This window comes from Cupressus sempervirens, chromosome 1 (assembly GCF_028749045.1).
Source record: "Cupressus sempervirens isolate cs-2001-9-10 chromosome 1, ASM2874904v1, whole genome shotgun sequence".
Taxonomy (NCBI): Eukaryota; Viridiplantae; Streptophyta; class Pinopsida; order Cupressales; family Cupressaceae; genus Cupressus; species Cupressus sempervirens.
The window spans coordinates 251113472-251134564 of NC_143118.1; the positions used below are offsets into that span (position 1 = coordinate 251113472).

Sequence of the window (21093 nt, forward strand, 5' to 3'; positions counted from 1 at the left end):
TCCACCTTGAAAATGGATTTAAAAACATAGAATAAAGTATGCACTCAATAAAGAGATTTAATTTTTTTTTGTTAAGTCTACCTTGTGAAAGGATTTTATTGATCCACCTATTAGGATGAAATAGTGGGTGATCTTTGATCTGTAACTTGGTTTTCTGAATGAGATACCTTTGAGTGTAATGATCACCTTGCAATGATAGATAAATCTTTGCTACTCCTTATACTACTTGTAGCCTTGTACTTTTTTCTTCTACTCTTCTTTGCTTGTTAAATTACATGCCTACATTACATTGGATGTGATACAATACATTACATATATACCAATCCAATTTACAAATCAACTAGGTCAGATGCAATACAAGTTTACATAAACTACACAAAGTTGGCCAATACTACAAGAACTTGAGTTCTAAAGACTAGCTTAGTGAGGTTCTAGTACTTTGCATCCACAATCAATGCTCAACATTGTCATGTATTCTCCACATGTAGAAGCTCAATCCATACTAAACACTTTCCAAGTAGTTTGAACTTGGTCTACACTAGTGACCTAGTGAATACTGTGAAACTGGGCATATAAAATGAATCACTTGATTCATACTGCATGGCTTAGTAAATACTATCACAATGAGCTCAATATAAACTAAATCACTTGGTTAACACTCAGTAGCTTGATCAACACTAGATTCTTGTTATTGATACTATAAGCTTTGTAAGAATTGCATAACTCAGTTTGCACTAAGGAATTTGGTAAACCTTGTGAAGCTTAGTTTACACTGCTAATCACCATTATGGTAGAAACTGCTCAGGGCAAATTGAATAGTGTCTTTTGAATTTGGTAGCAACTATAGAACTCGGTAAAGACTAAAATGTTTGGTTAACTTTGTTAACTATACAATATTCTCTGTAGATACTTACAATTTGAATAAATGTGTGTTACTAATAAAAAACATGACTGTAATGTCAACAATCTCCCCCTTTGGCATTAGTGACAAAAACACTTATTAGACAAAACTAAATTTCAACAACATTGTTTATTCATCACCTTGTGTGTCCAAGTTAGTAGAGTACTCTGTTTCTAAGATTTTTCAAAATTGTTTTTGTAGAAGATGTATTTCTGAGTATCTATACATATAATTCTTTTGATGATTTTCTTAGGTGGATGATTCTTTGTCATATTCTTACCTATAGTAGGAGTTGTTATCTCAAATCTTGGCTCCATTGAAGGTTCTAATATTTTTTCCTACCTTTGTTCTCCTTCATTCTAAAATGCATTGTTAGTCTCAAGGAATACTTCATCATTCCTTGGTTTAGAAATAACATCATCATCTAGATTGTAATCAACTATATTCATTCTTGTATCTTAAATTTCTCATCAATTCTCACATTTGCACTTTCCATAATAGTTACCAAAGATGTAGCCTTTATTACTTCATTAACTAATCTAGGCTCATTATCATATTCATCCAAGAATGTTTCCATACTTTCTTTAAATTCCTAAACTTTCTCAGAAAGTAAACTCTTTCCAGTTTTCCTTAATCTCATAGGACATCTAGACATAAAATGACCAAAGTCTTTGCATGTCCAAAAAAAAAAAAAATTCACACTTTCTGGCTCTCCTTTTGTAAGTAGATCAATACCTTCCTTTATCTTTATGTCTTCTTCAAATTTGGACTTATCTTTGCTTGTGCTTCTATTCTTGTGTATACAACAGAAGGATTCTGGATCTAAAAACTCAATGCTCTATTCTTTACACAAATTTTATAACTCGCCAAGAATTTCCACCATCTAGATGTCAAAATTTACTCTGTCAGATGTAGGACTATATTTCCTAAACTCACTTGTCATAATCTCTCAAAGTTGTCAAAAGTTATCTTTAAAGACCCGATGCTTTGATACCAATTGTTAGAAACAATAGTCCACCAAGATAACTGAGGGGGGCAGGGGGGTGAATAAGTTATCCAATAATTAAAACATTTATCAACCTTAAACAATATTATCTATTCAACCAAAGTAAATAGCAACCATAACAAGATGCACATAGACAATTACACTAGATATGTTAACTAGGAAAAATCTTGATTAGAGGAAAAATCCTAGTGTGAATGATGCCCAAAAGATGATGTACTAATATAAATATTTCTTGTTAGAGGATGGACCCTATTAGGAGTCTATTACAATATTTAGTATATAAAAGTCAATGTTATGGGACTTTGAATTCCTATTAGGAGATTCCAACCCTATTAGCAGTTGTACCAACCCAATTAGGAGTTGTAGAAGATAAAAGGAGCCACTATCAAAATAGCTTTTGGAGAAAGATCACCATACTCATTGTCCAACTAATCTCTCAACTATTCCTTGTAGAATAATTTTATGTACTGTACTATAACTTATTTCCTCTATCCTATCAACTAGACCAATCATTATCAGACCTTGTAGACTAGATCACAAATGTCATATCCAAGTATCCAATTTTAGATCACACAATAAAATCTTTGTAATGAAGTTTCCTTCACTTTCACTCTGCTCTACTCAACTTCACATTCTACTCTTCATGTTTCATACAACACTACTCTTCCATACCTGTGATAAAGGAAAAAGTCATTCCTTTATATTGAATGCATCAAAAAATTCCCTGAGTTAGTTGTTACACCTTCTCAATTAATTATTATAGGACCACATTAAGAACATGTTACACAGTGATAACATTAATCTTTTGCCTTGCAACTTGAATATCTTTCTGTACACATAACAGAGCCAACTTAACCACATCATCCCCAATAGTTCTTCTTCACATTTTTAACTTTGGCTTCTTAGAATAATAAACCTACTAAGAGATATAACAACTTTACCAAAACATGCCTTTGTAAACTCTATCTTAGAATAGTCTTCACCAAAACTTACATAACTTCTAGTAGGCATAATATCTTGTTCTTTGAAGGTTAGATGCATATACTAGACACACAGTAGTATCTCTATTTAACCTTATGACTAAAGGTACTCAACTATTTATCCGTACCAACTTGATCTTTTCATTTTTCTTCTATCACATACCACATAAAACATCTATATTGACATCAATGAAAAACATAGTCATGAATGTAACATATCACCATGATAAAATATCTACAATAATCCCCCATAGTAATACGTTTAGGAAATATATATGACAGGTTAAGTTACTAAGAGGGGAGGGATGAATTAGTAACAAAGAAAACTTTACTCTTTAATTAATTACCAATTAATCCTTCATATTTATTCTGATCTAATTGCATGCATGAGAAAGTAAAAAAATTAAGCATTCAAAACACTTTGACACACAATTTTGGTGACCCATAAACCTTCCAAATAGAAAGTATAATTGGGGTGGGGATGATACCCACAAGCATTAGTACTATAGTATAAATTTGGCTTGTTAAGGCTGACAATAATCACATCTGATAATCCCTGTTAGGAACTATAAGGATTGGTAGATCCACCTTTCAAAAGGATTTACAAACATATAATAAACCATGCACTCAGTAAAGAGATTTACAAAAGACTATTAAGTCTACCTTGTGAAAGGCTTTGATTGATCCACTTCTTAGGATGAAATAGTCATTGATCTTTGATCTACAATTTTTTTTGTTGAATGAGATACCTTTGAGTCTAATGATCACCTTGTGGTCATAGATAAATCTTTGTTGCTCCTTATACTACTTGTATCCTTGTACTTTTCTCTTCTACTCTTCTTTTCTTGTTACATTACTTGCTTACATTACATTGGATGTGATACAAAACATTACATATATACCAATCCAATTTACAAAGTCAGCTACAATACAAGTTTACACAAAATACACAAAGTTAGCCCAAACTGCATGAACTCAGGTTCTAAGGACCAGCTTAGTGAGGTTTTGGTACTTGGCATCAATAGTTAATGCTCAACATCGTCATCCATTCGAAAGACATAGAAGCTCAGTCCATACTAATCACTTTCTGAGTAGTCTGAACTTGGTCTACAATGGTGATTCAATAAATACTATGAAACTGAACATATAAATTGAATCACTTGATTCATACTATATGGCTCGATAAATACTATTACAATGAGCTTAGTATAAATTGAATCACTTGGTTAACAATGAGTGGCTCAGTCAACACTGGATTCTCATTACTGATACTATGAACTCATAAGTATTACACAACTCAGTTTACATTGAGGAACTTAGTAAACCTTATGAAGCTCAGTTTACAATGCTAATCACCATTATGGTAGAAATTTCTTAGGGCAAACTGAAAACTATCTTTTGGATTTAGTGGAAACTATAGAACTTAGTGGAGATAAAATGCTTGGTTAACTCTGTTAACTATACAATATGCTTGGTAGATACTTACAATCTAAATAAGTATGTCACTGATAAAAAAACATGATTGCAATGCCAACAATCTCCCCCTTTGGCTTTAGTGACAAAAACACTTATCAGCCAAAACTAAATTTCAACAACACTGTTTATTCATCACCTTGTGTCTCCAACTCAGTAGAGTACTATGTTTTGAGATTTTTTGAGATTTATTTTTTAGAAGATGTATGTCTGAGTATCTGAACATGTAATGCTCCCCCATACATATATACAATATACATTACATCTTTTTACATTTGATATATACATTTTCTCCCTTTTATGTATACTCCCTTTATAATATACATCTTATATACAATATACATCTTCTCCCCGCTTTTGACATTAATGCCAAATATTTATGCTATATACTATATTGTAATTCTAAAATGTGACAAGAAATTTGAATGTACATTTAAAATTAGTGTCATTGTCTTGTCCCAATTTTTTTGCAACACCTTGCATGTGTGAAATGGAAAGTGAAATTTTGCTAGAAGTTCTATCATATGATCAGAAATTAAGAAGTTGTTGTCACAATATGTTTCTACAATGCATCCATGTTTAGAAGAATCATGCCCTGAATGTCTAACAATGTAGATCTTATTCTAGCTTCTTCTCTTAGCAATTATTCTTGCATATCAGCTAGGAATTTCATCTTTGAATAGTGGTTAGAACTATAACTCAGGTCAAGTTGTAGTTGATGAGCAATGTCCTACAAATCTTCATCAATCTTTGACAATTTTTCTCTCATTTCCTTAGTGAAACTTGATGTATCACAAAGCTTACTAAATAATGTAGTTACATTGTTGTAGGAGGTCTCCAATGAGCCTAGAATAGTATATAGCTCTACTTGATGAATACCAATCTTTTGAGCAATAAGTTCCAAAACTTTATTCTCAAACTTCTTCTCAACTCCGTACAACAATTTGTCCTATCCATTCAAATCTTTGTTGAATATATGGATTGCTCTACTAATTGAATCAAAATTGATTAAGAAGCATCAATCTCTATATTTAATGCCTTAATTAAAATATTCTTAGCATCTTCAATTATTTTAAATTCCTTATTTCTTTCTTCTCTAAGCCTATGTTTCTAAGGTTTCTTCTAAAGAAGTTCTTCAAATATTTGCATTTTATTAGGGTTAAGATTTGAGATGTCTCAATTAGGAATAACAATCTCCTTATTAAGATCAATTTCCTCATCCTTCTCTTTTCCTTTACTCAAAAATTTTGTACTTAGTTAAGACTAGATCTCAAATGTACTTGTACTTATTGTTTGCATGCTAGGCATGGACACAATTGTAGAAATGGTAGGACTCACTGAAAAAGTAGATACTATACTCATTTTTGAAATACCTAATGTAACCAAAATTGATGTATAGGGAGGTGTTGTCTGCATAGTACATGAAGTGCTTGTCACTTCTGTTAATGAAGTACTAAGTTGGATAGCTGTAAAAATTGATTAAGTGCTTGTGCTTACAGTATTTGACACAATCAATCTTGTAGTAGATTTCTCTGTGCTTGATGTTTTCAATGTTTGGCTTGGAGAATGAGAAAGTGAGGCTATGACTACTACAACAATTTTCTCTAGATTGGTCTCCTCAATGTTTTGAATTTTTGCTAAGTCTTCCTTAGTAACTTCTTGTCCTTGTTCCTCTTCCTCATCTTCTATATTGTCATAATGAGTTACTTCTTCATCCTTTTCTTTCTCATCATCATCATCTTTATCACTTAGCTTGTGAAGAAGATAAATGTTCTTCCATTTGTTTGTAGCATTGTTCACTACATGTTCAATGTCATTCATTAGTATAAGACAAGTGTTGAATCTCAAGGTCAGTTTTTCTTCATTCTTCATTAGAGATTGTTTCACTTCCTTATCACTTAATCTCAGAATAAGTTGCCTTAGGGTCTGCTCATATAGGTCTCTTACATTTTTCATTGAATTCTCCCATCTTGGCTTGACTTTCTCCAATAGTTCATTTAGAATCTATTGAGCAATCTAGTTTGGGGAATACTTTTGCTTTCCCTTTTTAGACATTGTCACATCTTCCATTTTCTTTTGCTTCTTTTTAATCCTAGTCTAATACTTTAGTGGTTTGAAATTTTTTATGTCATCTCCTCCTTCTTTATCACATTTCTTTCTTGATGTTCTCCTTGTGAACATAACAATATGGTTTGGCAAGCTTGATAATAATTACCTTGCCTTTTTTCTTTAATGACTCTTCTTCCTCCAATTTCTCTTCACCTTTCTCTATGTCTTTTTGTTTTCCTTTAGTCAACAAAACAGTGGAACTAGTTTTTAGTTTGGCAATTCTCTTCTTCCCTTTGGTGACTGCTAAAGGGTGTTTGATTCCCAATTCAATTCTAGCCTTTTCTTCCTCAATAATGTCCTTGGTTTCAACTATGTATATCTCATAACCTAGAGGTTTGACCCATACATTCTTTGGTCTAACTACCTGAATATATACTCATATCAACCATGAAACAAGTACCGCCTCTATAACCATTAACAAGTTTCTTGGGTATCCTAAATCTATTATTCATCTTATCTTTGACTTCAACAAAGTAATTGTCCATAATACTAACATTGTTTTCTCCCATTTTAGCTATATATTCATTAATCAGATAAAGCACAGGTACATCCTTCCTCTATATGACCATACCTTTAGATGGGAAGAACTTTTGTATGTAGAAAAATAGACAAGTTAAAAGTGAACTAAACTTACAAGGATTTTTCTTTGAGGTTTTTATACTTTCCATATTCTTGTTGAACTAGTTTAGCATCAAATTGGCAAGGTCGAGTGACAGGTTATTCTTGACCACTTTGTATGCTAAATCTATTGCTTTGCATGCCATTTTGTTGAGTTTTCTCAAACTATAAATTTGATGAGTGATGACATGTATCCCAAACTTCAATTCCATGTCTATAACATAGCTGATCTTCATTCCCCTTCCATCCCACAAGGCAAGAATTTTCTTCTCAAAGTCGACCTAACTTAGGGTTTTGGTCATTTTAGCTTTTGCCAACATAGGAAGACTAGTGATCTTATGGATAATCTTCTTGGTTATAAAAATAAGTTGTTCCAACTACAATTGACCATTATGCACATGACTAAGAGTGAATCTTATCCATTTAATTTGGAAATTTTGTGGCATATGTGGAATATGAATCAAACCTTTCACTTTAAGGTGTTGATGTGCAAGTTTTAACATGTCATTCACACACAACTTTTCTAGGGTTTCATCCATTTCCAATGTTGTAATATCTCAACTAGCACACTTAAAATGTGAACGAATGTCATTGATTAATAGTACCTTTAAAAGAATTTGTGATTGAGCTCCACTTTGATCTAGGGTTTCTACAATGCCAGGACTCAACTTAAAATCTAGTGCTTTCCATTCCACGCCTTGAACTAACATATCAAATCCTTTCTTCAATTTGCTACTGGTGAATGCCATTTCACTTGGTAGGGTTTTGTGAAAATATTAAAGTCTCCAAAAATGATTTTCTTAGGTTTCTCAGATGCACAAAAGTTTTCTTGCATGAGTATCTTTGTAAAATTTGTGGTGACAAATAACTTCAATTTCATCCTTTTATCGAATTTCACCTTTCGATCGCCATAAATTCTTGGTATGATTGTTCACTTAAATGAAAAACTATTATCCACTTCACTTGCATTGAAAGCTCAGAAAAGCCATTCATGACTCAGTAATCACACAAAACATATTTACTCCTAACCTTGCTTGATAGGGTCTTGCAACCTGACCTTGCTTGGTAATGACTGTCATCTTTTGCTTGGTGTTCTTTTTGCATCTTGAATGCTGATTTGGATCATTCATTCTGCTAACTAGAACTAATGTGAGATGTCTTCTTTAGAATCCTAGTTCTAGTTCTCCTTGAGAGATCAAGTGGAAATACTTGACTGACATGATTATAACTTCTTAGATTTACATTTTTAGAAGATTTAGGAATCCATTGTTGTCTCATCTTCTTTCTGATGTTCTCAACTTTTGTCTTTTCATCTTCAATTCTTCCATTATTCATATAGTTCTTAGCAAGATGACCAAGTTTTGTATGAATAAAATATCTTTTGGTGGTGTCTCTTGTCCTCATGTGTTGTTTTACACAATTTATTTCAATGTGTCCAAATTCTCCACAATAATGACATTTTCACCAAGTGTTATAGTCCCAACCAAATATAGCTTTGACAGTCTATTCTACTGGGTTCAGTATCTTAGTTTTTCATTCTAAGGATTTGTGCCCATGTTTCTTGCATTTGTGGCATTTGTCTTCAAATTTTGGTTTTTCTTTGCATTAATTAGCTTTATGATCATGCTAATTGCAGTTGTAGCATTTTCCATTGAATTTAGCTTTCCATTGCTCCAACATTTGTTCATTGTATGTCCAAACTTACCATAGTGGCTGCAAGTAGATTTTGGATTCTTTTGAGCTCCTTGCTTGGATGATTCACCTTCTTTTGTATATCTAATTCATGGTTTACCCTTTTGTCTAAAATGACTTTTCTCATTCAATCAATTCATCTTTGCTTGAGATTTCAGCATCCTCTCATTGGTTTTATTTTTAGTTTTTAAATCATTTAAAAACCTTTCATTTTCTAATCTTAGATTCATGATTTCTTCATTTGCATTTGGGTCCAATAGTGTGGAAGTCTAGCTAGTCAACTAAGCTGGTGCCCTACTATCTATAGGGAGGGGGCCCATAAAATTATAGAGGAATGGTAGGGTGAAGGGCTGCAGGGTTCATGCCTATAGTTTATGAAGGCCATAGAACTAGGACCCAAGCCCATCCTCTCCTATCTAAGGGATGGGCTGGAAGAAAGCTCCATAGCTCTCGATTAGGTTCTTTGTCATTTTCTTCCACCCCTGCCCCCGATCCCTCATTGGTCCTACTATTGTTGGTGATAGATCAACTACCTCCACCCCTCATCATGCATTTACTAGGGGATTTAATAGAATATAGAAGCCCTCTGCATGCATGCACCTATGCAAGAATAGGGGGGAGGGCCCTATAATTTTTAGGCCCCTACCCCTATTATTATAAGGGCCATTGTTTCTATGGGTAGGTCAGTTCCAAGTGGTGATCCAGACCCATATCTAACAATGGATCCTATGGAGCCATAGTTTCCATCTATATAGACTCTATGGAATATCTAACTCTATTGATAGGGGAAGCAACACCAATCATGGGAGAACCAAAGATAGCACTAGCAGATCTAGATGCAGTTCTAGTCCCTAATCCCTACTCCCACAATATGTAAGGGTCAACTATCAATTATTTCTCTATATCAATGCTTCCCAGATTGAAACTTCCTTTCCTACTTCCCCGATCAATGTAGTAATAATGTGGTGAGTGGGAGTGAATATCACCAAGGTCCAACCTTCTTGTAGCCCATAAAATTCTAGGGTAGGGGCCAGTCAATAGGAAGAGTCACCCACCTTCCAGGCTATTCCATCTTTACCCTTCCAACACTTTGGCTCAACCCGAATAGAACCATAGAGGGGTGGCTCCCCTAAAGCCTCCAGCCAAAAATGGATGGGAGAGGGGGTGAGCTAATTAATGAAGTCTACTTGCTGAATGGATAAATGTTGAATCTCATTATTCTTTCCTTCTATTTCTTCTTTTATGTTGTTTTTCTCTTCTATAACTTCACATAGTCTTATTGATTGAATTTATTGCTCTCTTTTTAGGTTTCTTACTTCCTCTTGAAGTAAACCATTATTTTCTAATAGTTCTTTGATTGTGACATTGGCCTCATCTAGATTGCTTACTAAATAGATGTCTTCAATTCTTTCTTCAATGTAGAGATGGTCATTCATCTAGATTTCAAGACCTTTTCTTCTTTTCAAGGATTGAGAGAGTTGCTCCTTTCCTTTCTTGAGTTCTGCAATATCTATTTCCAAATACAACATCTCATTGTCAATAGCCTTGTCAAGTATGAATACCTTCATAGATTTTGATCTTTGTTCAAGCAGTTAAACTTTTCTCTAAGAACCACAAAAGCTCAAATAACAGTTGTTAGAAATATATATAATAGGTTAATTTATTGAGAGGGGAGGGGCGAATCAATAACTAAGAAAACTTTACTCTTTAATTAATTACCAATTAATCCTTCTTATTTATTTTGATCTAATTGAATGCATGAGAAACTGGAAACATTAAGCATTCAAAACACTTTGACACACAATTTTGATGACCCAAAAACCTTCCAAATAGAAAGTAAAACTAGGGTGGGGATGATACCCACAAGCATTAGTACTATAGTATAAAGTTGGCCTGTTAAGGCTTACAATAATAACTTGTAATGATTTTCCTTGTTAGGAGCTATAAGGTTGCTAGGTCCACCTTGCAAAAGGATTTTAAAACATACAATAAACTATGCACATGGTAAAGAGATTTACAAAAGACTATTGAGTCTACCTTGTGAAAGGATTTGACTGATCCACCTATTAGGATAAAATAGTGGCTAATCTTTCATCTGCAACTTGGTTTTCTAAATGAGATACCTTTGATTGTAATGATCACCTTGTAGTGATAGATATATATTTCCTGCTCCTTATACTTCTTTTAGCCTTGTACTTCACTCTTCTACTCTTATTTTCTTGTTATATTACTTGCTTATAGTACATTGGATGTGATACAATAGATTACATATATACCAATCCAATTTACAAATCAACGAAGTAAGCACTAGTAAATTTGGGGGTTGTTTTTGACCAAAGGCCATATTGGCCTATCATTTCATGTTTTTTTAGTTTTTATCCCTATGTTGGTCAAAATTTTGACCAAACTAATATTATATACCTAAGTTGGTCAAAATTTTGACCAAATCAAGTTCATAACAAAAAAAGGAGAAAGTTTTTGTGGGAGCTTTTAGAGGTAAAATGTTTGAACACTAAATTTTTGTAGTGGCTTATTGAGGAACAAAGATAATTCTTTAGAGACACTCGGTGTGATTTTGTTTGCATTCATTGATCAAAACCTTCCCTCTACTCATTCATCCACCCTCTATGAGTGTTTGTTATTTCTGATCGAGAAATATGTTTATAACAAGCTGCAGTTTAGGTATTTGTCATTCTGAATTGAGAATATCTTTAGCGAGTTCTATTTTGCATTTCTAGATTGATCTCCTTGCTCTCTTTTTAATGTATTTTCCTCATATCTTGTGTTGGTTGTGCATATTTTATGAGATAACCTGGGTAGACTATAAGTAGATTGTGTGTTGTTGTGTTGCAGCTATGGATGGTACTTCATGTTTGTACAAATCTTTATCTACTTAGGTCTCATTTATTTGAAGGGATTCAGAATAAATGAAGTTGTAAATCCATGGAAAACATATGTGAAGCTTTCGAGTGTTCTTATGGGATCCCATAGACTAACCAAGGGTTCCCTCACTTTTCTCAACTATTTTTCTCAGCTCATGTTCAAATCAACCAATGTACTTTGCATTTATAGTTCTTCCTCTTCCTAATAGGCTACATAGGTAGTCTGGATCTTATATTTATGGTCACACATATGGTAGTAAATGTTTTGGGTAAATAATTGAAAAACATTATAGAAATTCAAGCACTGGTTCCTTACCCTTTTTTTAGAGTGCTAAAATGTCTATTTTTCTAATTATTTAATTTAATTTAATTCCTCATTGCTCCTTTCTCTAGTTGTACAATGAGAGTGAAATTATTGGGTAGTAATTTTATTGTTATTAGTGAAAAGTTAGTAGAATTAATTGTTAGGGCTTGAGAATAGGGCAGTTTCTTTGATTTTATTTGAATAATGATATTTGATCTCTCTTAAAAATATGTGAACGGGTTATTCCAGTGATGGTGATGGGAGCTTTTATACCTAGCTTGAGGAGGAAATATCTCATCCATGAATAAAAATCTATGCTGCTACTTGTTGTGGGCTTAATCATGTTCACCCTTATAGATGCTCATACTTCACCAAATTTCAGCATTGCAAGAGTGATAATGATCTGTGGAGCTCTAATAATGGATTTATTTGTACGAAATCTATAGGAGGCAATATTTACTATCAATCTGTCCACTTCATAGGTGTGATGCTCTTTAACCTTTTGCACATATTCAACAAGTGAATACCCTCTTTTAGGGTGTTACACATTTTTTCCTAGTCACAATTCAGGGAGAAACAATCATGTATGATTCTATTTATTCAACTTGTGTTGCTAGTTTGAAATGAATAGATGGAAATGCTCTTCTATTCAACAATGATTGGGCTCCCTATGTTGGCCATCCCCATGCAGCTATTAGGAAAATATCCATTAATTCTACATTAGCTTGTATATTTTTCCTCTAGGCTATTTAGATGTTGTGCATTATTGCTCAACCACCTATCTATTTTTTGGAGTTATTTTACCTCGTCAAATGACCCTTGTTAAATTGGTGTCAGTGATTCTTGTCTTATCATTTTTGGTAATTAACCTTTCTACACTACTGCAAATCTTTGAGGAGTTCCATATTTGCATGGAACATTTGCCAATCATGACCTTGGTTGCATTTATATGGGGCCCTGTACTACCAAGGACTTGATTTTGGAAGAAGGTAGTTGTAAGGGCCCATTGTTTTTCCTCAAAACCATGCTCTAGTTAGTTGCATCTAAATCTTGTTGTTGATCCTTGGAATTGCAAATGTCCTTTGGACTTGTATTTCAACTCGATGGACACATTTAAAAATAACATGGTTAAACTTTGAGGAGAACACATTTGACTTTGCCTTGCATTTTATTTGAAGCACAAAAACCAAGTATTCTACTAGATTTGGCAATTGAGATCAATGGGCAATATTATTTTCTCCATCTATATCAAATTTTTGGACATCTTTTGGATAGGTATACATGGTTTATCTCACACAAACATTAATAATGTTTTGAGCTACTGAAGCAAGGTGAGTCCAAGATTAATAGACTTTCGGACAAGTTTAACTAGAAGAGACAAACATTTAGAAGCCTTTGTAGGTTTCTAAATTAAGATAGCAAAACTTTGGCTACTGGATTAGGTCAGGTCTTTTTAAATCTACCACAAATTTTAATAGTGTTTCTATGAGTTTTGAAGATAGGTAGATTGATTTCAAACATCAAAATATTTTATATATTTGTAGATGGATGTAAGAATAAAATATGAATATTAATCATCAATTTTTTAAAATATTCATTACAAAAATTAATGAAAGAGCCACAATCTATCATTTATTTGTGTCCACACTTTGAATAAAAAGGCTTAAATTTATATGTTGTATTGGTGTACAACATTTTGGATTGTAGACAAAATCTTAATGCTTTAATCATCTTAATATGGAATTTTACCATTAAGCCAATTTGTTCTATGTTGCCACACCCCAAAAGTCAAATTCTAATGAATGAACCACAAACCCTAGGGATGTGTGCTTATTGTACACATGTTTAAACATGGTACAACTTTCATAACTAATGCATCTATGATAGTACTTATCACCCAATGTATTACCTCTTTTAATATCCTGTGGTAGGATTCTACCAACTCTTTCCTAGTTTTACACAAGGATGTAGTGCAAGCTTATATTCATCTGATAGTGAAAGCCATTTGCATTCTCTATTATCATATAGTCACAAATTTGTAAACATCATTAGCTAATAGACTTTCCTTTGCAATCTATCTTACATACATAAGCAATGAGCCTGACATCAATTGTCTCATGCTTTCTCTCATGGCTTCTGGAATAAAGCTAATGAAAGGATAGTGAAAGGATAAACTCAAGAGGAGGCATTGATTATAATGAAACATTTTCTCCAGTTTCATAGACAGATACATTTATACTACTTTGTCTTTAAGTGTTTGTCATGGTTGAACTATTTATTAAATCGATGCTTTAAAGTGTTTTTTTGTGGTTTTATAAGTATAGTAATGAAGAGGTTTATGCCACTCAACTTCAAGGCTTTTAGATACCTTCCAAAGAACATTTCATTTATAGGTTGAAGAAAGCCTTATATGGTTTTAAGTAGGCATCAAAAGCATCATAATCTAGAAATAATAGTATTCTATATATTAAGTTAATGTAGTCAAGATTAATAGATCTTATTAAATTACTCAAGCTTGTAGGGTTAATATCCCATCCAAAACACTATATGGAAACATTATATGAGAGTTGGTTCAACAAGGTTTCATTGAACTTGCCATATTGTCCTACTGAGGAAAGCATGCCAATTTATTTATAAAATTCCTTGCCAGTAATCAATTTTAGACACTAAACTTTGCTCAATGTCTTCTAAATGTTCATTATGCAAAATCACTAACATATTAATGGACACTCTTCTTTTTGAGGCTCTTCTTGTTCATGAATTCTATCAAAAAATTCACATGCCTTGTCTATGCTTCCATTTTTCAAACATGTCTACCATGGCAATTGTGACTACAACATCTGACAAACATTCTTTATGCTTTAATGCATGTCCATAGCTTATTCTAAAGCTCTTGTTTTGTCACAGACATCAATAATGCTGGCAAAGGTTGTGTGATTTAGCTTTATACCTACCAATTACATTTTCTTGAATATAAACACACATGTTATATATGTGTTTAAACATACATACACATATAGTTTTCTTGGCAAATTGAATAGCTTTCTTTCTTAGTTTCAATTGTGTGAGCTCTTTCTTTGCCTCTTGGTCTATGAACTACAGAACTTTGAGCTCAATGTGCAACACATAGTAATCCCAACTAGTCACATAGTGCACCTTATACCCTTCAAGAAACATATATCTATTGATAAAATCTTTTAGTATCTTGTTCAAGGCATGCCCAATATGCAAATCTCCTAGCATAGATCCTACTCATGATTATGAAGGCACATATCCTACACATAATGAAGGCCTTGATGTGCATCATAGTGATAGAGATACACATTCAATTTTTATTGAAAATCAATTATGTAATTATTAATAAAATTTGGCATCTTAAATTGCAATTGGTGTAACCTTTATGTGATAATTTTTGAGTATGGAGAACATCATGGTAATGGAGTTGAGCATGATGTTAGTGTTGAGCATGTTGAGGTTGGGGCTGAATAAAATGTGGTAGATGATGTGGCACTATCAAGTGAAGAAAAATCCCTGTTATGTACTTTAGATTAATGAAATACTTATAACATTAAAAAAATGTTTAGAATTAAACCCATTTATTTCTTATTACAAGGGCACATCAGCCTTATGCTCAAAAAAAGAAAAGGAAGTCTCATGTTATAAGATTAGAACCACAAGAGACATAGGAGAATGTATAAGATAGTCATGATGTGCCTATTAGCCTTTATGTCAAAGATAGTCATGATGTACCTATTAGCCTTCATAATCATGAGTCGGATCTGTGCCGAGAGTAGAAGGATGTAGTGAAATGTCATTCACATTGTTATCATTGTTTGAAATTAACATCAAATAGATTATTTTTAATGAAGTTCTCAATTTTAGTTATTATTGATTAGGCCTATTTACTTTTTTGTGAACCAATGCACCAAAATATTCTACATTTATTTGGCCATTGGAATATGTGTCATGGCAAGCAACCACTAATTTATAGCTTTGCTTGAAGCCAATTTGTTTGTCCTCTTCTATGGGCGCTAGATTAAATTTATATAATATAGAGATAGACAATAATTTATTATTCTCCTTAGTATAAATTTTTGTTTGTCCTCTAGAATAATATATATATGTATAGAGATTTATATATGTATATATAAATGTATATATATACATATATATGTATATACATACATACATACATACATACATACATACATACATATATATATATATATATATATATATATATATATATATATATATATGTATGCATATATATATACATACATATATATATATATATATTTATATATATATGCATATATATATACATACATATATATATATATATATATATATATATATATATATATATATATATATATATATATATATATATATATATTTACAATTGTATTTATGTAGATATATGTGTTTAAATATATATGTATGTATGTCTATATATATACAAACAATCTCCCATAACTATATATACATGTATATGTATACATATCTAGATCTGAATCATTCATATGCTCTCCTCTGTATATGTATATTTCTATTTGTGACCAAAGCTAGAAGTGTAAGGTGCTAAATAGTTTTATAGATTCCTATTTTGAGAATAGGTGACTTGTCAAATATTTGTTTTAGGGGGATAAGACCTATTAACCCCTTACCTCCCTTCTTTTCATTACCATAGAATATTGTTTTTTATTGCAGGTTATTCAAGGATTGCAACATTTACCTCTAGTGTCCACCATTTCTTTAACCAGACCAGAGATCTCATCAAAATTTTGTTGCTCCAATTTCCTCCAACATTAATGTTTGTAACCCTCTTAGTTTTTTTTATTTTTAATCCCTAATATGTTGGGAAGGGAATCTGGCTCAACAGATTTTGATCCAACCTTTTATTTGTTTTTAGAGGTTCTTTTATAAAAAATCCCCCCCTTGTATAAAAGGATGTATCCCTTCTTAAAGACCCTTATAAAGGGCATCTATAATGTATATAGGACTTTGGTCATGAGGTATATTGGGAGTTTTCTTTGCCCTATTCTTTTTCCCCTGATGCCTATAGTTGAACAAGGGTAAAATTTTGTAAAATCTTCTAATAATATAATATAAAGTCTTCATTACTATTGTGTGTTAATGAATTTTATATCATATCAATGAATTTTATGTGATTGCATTGATTAAATGTTATAGTTCATAAATGGATGAATCAAATGAATTAAATATGTAATTAGATGTTAATGGGGAATTTAGATTGATGTTAGGGGGAGGGGGGTGAGGCTAGATGAGTTTCCACCTTCATGTGGTTGGTCTTGTGAAGTAGAGAATATTGTAGTATTCTTGAAACCAAGTGAAGTTCAAACTAACATTCCAAGGAATCGCAAAACCCAAATCCATCTACCTCTCATCTTCTTATCCCAATAACTAATTTTTTCTACCACTTTTATTTGGAAGGGTCAAAAGCCTAATCAGTTCATCATCTACATATCTTGAAATCATAACACTCCAAAGAAAAGAATCATGTGCTTGAATAATGCACACTATTTCTTTCACCCACTTTATTTGGATGCCAATTGCTTGCACACTATTATCATTATTGCATGTAATGAAGTTTAATTGGAAACATGGGCATGAGCATGGGGATAGATTATTGTCTTTCAACTAAAGTTTTTTGTGCAGTGGCTAGTGTTGACTACTAGGGAGATATTTGGGTCCATCCTACCCACTTGTTAAATTGGTGGATTTTAAGATTGATATTTTCTTTTTGATACATGGTAACTGTCACTTTCTATGTTGGGTAGGATGCCATTTCTAGGTTGTTGGTATATGAATAAGGGTAAAATGATATTGTATCTGATAGAAGGAAGATGTATATGATTAAAATTTGGTCTAATCCAACCCTAGTTTCTCAGTCCCACAATTGTCATTTTGTTCACTAACCAGCTTGATGATTAATGTAGAAGGTGCCAAAATCCATTTGTGAAGATCATGCTTACCATATATAGCAGTGTTTCTAATTTCCTTAGTGCTTTGTTTTCTATTTGCGATGGCTACCCAGAATATTTGACAATAGGCACCTCTTCTTTGGAACATAATAGTTTGAAGTGATGTGTGGGGCATGTCTTGATTTGTTATGCTATTATTATTAGTGCTATGTTGCTGATGTTTTGGTGATGTTTAGTGGGGTTTGAGTAGTTAGTTGTGACAATGTACATAATCACACATTTCACAAAAAAATGTTTTAAGCATTTAGTTCCTTTTATGTAGTCTTGAGGTGTTGTTTTAACTATTTCGAAGAATATAAATTATATCTATTATCTAATCAAAAATTTAGGGCTAAGCTCATTAACTACTCAATAACTCTTTGGGCATCCTTCTAGTCCTCCCTCCATCTTCTAGACCACTGGTAAGTATTTGTGAAAAATTTGAAATAAATATTCCTTAACATTTATAGAGATCTAATGATCTAAAATTTATTTGTTCTTTCTTTTCTTCTCTACCCCCCCAATTATCTCTACTTTTATCTCTTGTTAGCCACCTTAACCCCCTGGTATGATATCTTCAGGGCCTTAGAACTTTGGACCTCCAATGCTAGTCCAAGTATGTTGTCTCATCTATGAAAATTTTTTAATCATAACTATTTTGTTAGTTCTAGTTTGGAAGTTTGCACAAAAACATTAGCATTTGGATTTATTCTCCCTAAAGTTTTTAATAAAGAAGTCTAATGATTGACAATGGTTTAGACTAGGAGTAGCTCCATAGACAAATTAGCAATTTATGAATCTAGCTAACAACAGTTTTGGCCTGTAGCACAAGACATGCCACCACCAAACATGTCTGTCCAACCACAACCTATTCAATACCCACCATAGATGCAACACATGCCTCTACACCCATGGTAGTAGCATCAGGCACCACCATTATCATAGGAACCATCTATGTCATATCTTTAGCAACCAAGGCCAATGGTAACTAGGCCTTCTCAATCCCAAGAATCTCAGCAATTATAATAGCCTATGAATATGTCACCTCAACTTGAAAATTTCCATGAAATTAATAGTTCTTTTGGATTTCCTTAGGGACCTCTTGTATGACCTTTGAATTCTAATTCACAAAGTTCTTTAGAGTGGCAAGAGCATACTTCTAGAGATGGAAGGAGGTACTAAGTTGATACATTTGAATTGGATCAGATTTTATTATTTTAATAAACAACATTACTGAGTCAAGCTGGGTTTGACATGGTCTTATTTTGAGATATGTGTTTGGCAGTTATTTACATATCTATTTATTTGACCTTTCAAAAAAGGCAAAAAAATTTGTTTTAAGGTTTTGATAGTCATTTTTAACAATGGGGGATGTTTTTTTTTAGCCATCCTTATTGGCTTAGTCTATATGTAGTATTCCTTTATAGGATCAAGTTAAATTTTGTTCATGCATGTTTTAGATATCTGTAGATCATACTAGTGAACTTAAGATTTATTTTTTCATGTAGATACTATTACAATAAAAGGACAAGGCAGTCTAGTTGGGAGAAGCCTTTAGAATTATTGACACCAATTGAGGTGAGACATCCAAGATTTCTTACCTTTTTCTTATATCAAATGCATATATATGTTGTTACCATATAATGGTTTATTAACTTATGTATTTTTGAATATCCTTGGAATGTATAAAATCTTAATCATCCCTTACATGGTAGATAAAATGTAGACTAGTTGATTGAACTTGTTTCATGTAGATTACATTTTTCTTTCCATAGCCTACCACTCTTTTGTTGATATCTTATGGAAAGATCAAAGATCAATAAATAGGTTTGTATGCCCACTTCTAAGGTGGGATGTTTTATTTTTTGTCTTATGAAGTTGGGTGATCCTTGACATCCAATTTCTACCATTAGTTTTATGAGGGAATTGTCCTTTTACACCAAATAAAAAATGTAGAATGTTGTCATTTTCATGATTTCTGATACTTCTTAAACATTAAGTACTATGAAAGTCATGGATGGGCATTTTGAACTAATAACTACTAGATGGCTTTATCTTATGAAGAAAAGATCAATATATAATAACTAATAGCCTATTTGAGAACATCAATTCAAATACATAATATCTTATAGATGATGTCACTAATAGATCTTGAGATGTTTCAACTACCTAATTTTTCAACAAACTTACCTTTATGTATGTTGGTAGGTTAAGTTGTGGGGTCAATTCTTGTTAAAGTTTAGTTCAACATCTTGATGATGTAGGATTAAAATTTCCTTTCCTGGAGATTTAAGTTTATAGAATATTAATGTACTCTCTTTCACAATAGCCATGAAATGGACATTTGATTATTCTAGCAGTAGATAAATTTGAAATTAGATTGCAGGGTAGTGCCAATCTTTTCTATAATATTGAAACTAGTACAACTATATTGTGATAATTTGATATTCTTTGCCCATCTAAAGAGATGGAATTGGAAAATTGGTCTTTACTATAGTACACAACACACGGTGACACCAAAATACTATCATGAATCTTGTGTCTCATTTGCATAGCTTTATGGTATAGTTTTGGACTTGAACCATAATGTGCATTGGAGTTTTTAAATTTAGTTATTTCTGGAGTATCTTTATTTCTAGTTAAACATGCTAACTAGTACTATCTTTGACATTTATCATGTTTTTGGAAATTGAGAACATATTTTGAATGTGAAATAATATACCTCTTTAGGTCATTAGCTACACTGATGAATAGATGATGCAATCAAGGATATTATACCAAATTAATGGTACCCTTTGTCCTTGCAACCTACATGCATATTTAATGCACATAGCCCTGATGCACTATAAAGATGAAAAATAGTGAAATACCATAGTTCTATGTCCAATTTAAATATGAAAAAACAATGAGTAGCAATGATATAGATTAAAAAAAATATTGCAGGTCCTATTAACCTTGTATGCAATTAATTGATCTCTCTTTCCAAACTGCTTAGTATTTCCTTCTTGTTCAATGGTCATGGTCTACTAAAAAGAATAGAATGCCTCCATTTTCCTCACCAAGAGTTGGCCCCTTTAGTAGTTCATCTTTTTCATTATGAAAAATTAATTGAAATTGATTTTCCAACATTTTGTTTCTTGA

General features: G+C 32.4%; 1 pseudogene; it reads left to right on the forward strand.

Annotated features, from left to right (window-relative positions):
* LOC149577097 (UDP-galactose/UDP-glucose transporter 4-like) overlaps nucleotides 1-18588 on the forward strand; it is a 78081-nt pseudogene extending 59493 nt beyond the window's left edge.
* The last annotated feature ends 2505 nt before the right edge of the window (nucleotides 18589-21093 follow it).